General features: G+C 42.6%; 1 protein-coding gene across 1 annotated transcript in view; it reads left to right on the top strand.

The window, feature by feature from the left end:
* The window catches only part of ntn4 (netrin 4), a gene marked incomplete in the record, with an annotated part of 9961 nt that overhangs the window by 4579 nt on the left and 2935 nt on the right, over positions 1-2447 (top strand).

The raw sequence follows: 2447 nt of genomic DNA, 5'->3' as shown, positions 1-2447 counted from the left end.
TCTCTCTCTCTCTCTCTTTACCCCGTCTGGTCCTTGGACATCCTTCAAATCGAAGATCCCTTTATAGGCTGCCATCGCCATGGCTACCACTGCCATTAGCAACCAACACCGCTGCTGGGGTGAAAAAGTTGGTGTCTGCCCCAACTCTCGCTGTGAAAGAAATGTGTGTTTGTAGTGGTGTGTCTCTTTACAAAGTGTGTGGTGTTGTCACTGGCTGTCATTGATATCATGGGATGAGTAGTGTGTGTGTTTATGTGTGTGAGTGAGTGTTTTCTTTGCGTATAGCTTTGGTTGGGATGCGAGCAAAGCCCCCATGCGGCTGCCTCATTGGCTGGATGACTGACCGAGAGTGTGATGGGAGGAGCACTATTAATTTCCCTGTTGTTGGAAAAGGTCACAGGGTCACGGCATTGTGGTCCACAATTAAGAGAACACGACAAATAGGACAAGGGGCGCCGGTCCGCGGGAGAGCACGGAGAGCAGGGCCAGACAAAGACGGGGACGGAGATGCAGCTTCACATAACTCAGGGCCGGACAAAAGGCCTGCGACAGCCCGGTGACACCACAGCAACACCAGCGCACACACACAACCACACCGGCATGCACAGAAACATCAGCGTAGTGCATTCCTTTACACGACAACAATTCAAGAAGAGGCCTTCATGGGGCTTTTATTAAACAATCATGCCTAATAGTTTTTCTTTGAATGTGGAGATAAAATATTTGTATTCGCAAATATGCTGATGAGACCCATGTTTATGTTAATCTAAGCCCTGATTAGATCCAAGTCTAGGGACGTTCCAAGAGTCCTTGACAGGTTTTAGGAGGCCAAGCATAATGAAGAAAAAAAGGGGAATTTATCTGTGTTCATTTAAAAAAATTATAATATAACAAAATTTTAAAATAATTGTTTTTAGCTCAAACTCTTGCTTTTAAAACCATTTTCAAAGGATTTGAATTGGTGCATATTCAGTGGCTTATTTGTGTTGTTTAATGCTTTTTTTTGCTGCAAATTTTATTAAATGAAGCATTAAGAGGATATCGTTCACTATAAATCACAAGAAAGAGTGTCCTCTTGCAGCAGAAAACACAACTTTTGAATGTGTGGAGACATTAAACCACTGTGTGAATCAACTGCTCTTTTGTAAAAATCTGCATATTTTATTTGTGAAAATCAGTAGTAACCGAAACTGAGGACTGAACAAAAACCAAGATACGATTGGTAAGCATTAAGTCTATCCAATCCAGACTCCAACCTCTGTTTGGCCGCTAATGTAGACAGAACAGGTGGACAACTAGAACAGCAGCTGTCAAACTATCTTCACCAGGCTGACTGAAATTTACTGGAAAAAAAAAACTGGACTCCCTGGACTCATGTATTTTTATTTCCCTGCAGAGTCTGCCAAAACTAAAAGAATAAACCACAAAGCACCCAAAGCAAAACTATGGCCTTGATCAAACATTACACATTCTGTTAAGTAAGTTCACCACATAAAAAAGCGGTCAACCTGTGGAGTTATTGACCACTAGCGCTGTTATGCTAGCACTCGAATGGATGCAAATGTACGTGAATGAGCATGTCGACACATATTCCTACGATCTACAGTTGGTGGTGGTAACACATAAGAAAAAGTAGCAAGACTGATAGATAGCAAACACTGATAAATGATGCAGGTTTTCATGAGAAAGGAAATGCATTCATTGGATGTGTTTGGCCTCTGGGAAACACACAATATGTTTTGGTGAGAAACACTAACTATAAACATTTATACTGACATTTATTTACCAGAAAACTCCAGAGGGAACTTTTAACTGTAACCGAATTCTCAGTAACAAAGTGCAGAATGAAAAACATCTGCTATTTTAAACTTCTTTCACTGTCACTGCCGAGAGGAGGGTATTACTCATTAGTATAATTATGGAGGTTGCAGTGACAAAGTTTTAAACCTACTTTTCAGGCCAAAAATGAGCCGCATTTTAATTTAGCCTTGCTGCATCCTGAGGCAGTGGGTTCACTGAGGGCCATGTGTCCACTTCAGGCTGAAAAATAAAGTAAGTCTGGCTTTAACAGTCGTAATTCCATCAAAGCACTGTGGACTGTAATCTGGTAAACAGGCACAATGGGCATTGATGGAAGGAGAAAGACGGAGAGGGAAACAGAGAGGGGGGATGGGTGTCTAGCCAACAGTACCAACATCCATCAGAGCAACGGCACTTCCTTCCCAGCAGACAGACGGAGAGCCGACTGTATGTGTTTATCTGAAAGGGCACAGACAAGTGTGTGTGTGTGTGTTTGAGGAACAGTGGAAAAGAGAAAGAACATGTGTGTGTAGGCCAGTCTGCTCTCTTCCCTAAGGAGGTCAGTCTCTACAACAAACACTCACATTCTTCCAGCCCGGCTGACCTCATAAATAAGACAAGGAGCCCTGCGCACACACACACACACA

This window comes from Morone saxatilis, unplaced genomic scaffold (assembly GCF_004916995.1).
Source record: "Morone saxatilis isolate NCDOM2014 unplaced genomic scaffold, NCSU_SB_2.0 Contig10, whole genome shotgun sequence".
In the NCBI taxonomy this organism is placed as follows: domain Eukaryota; kingdom Metazoa; phylum Chordata; class Actinopteri; family Moronidae; genus Morone; species Morone saxatilis.
Note: the sequence above shows the minus strand (reverse complement) of the source record. Positions and strands in the feature narration are given on the sequence as shown.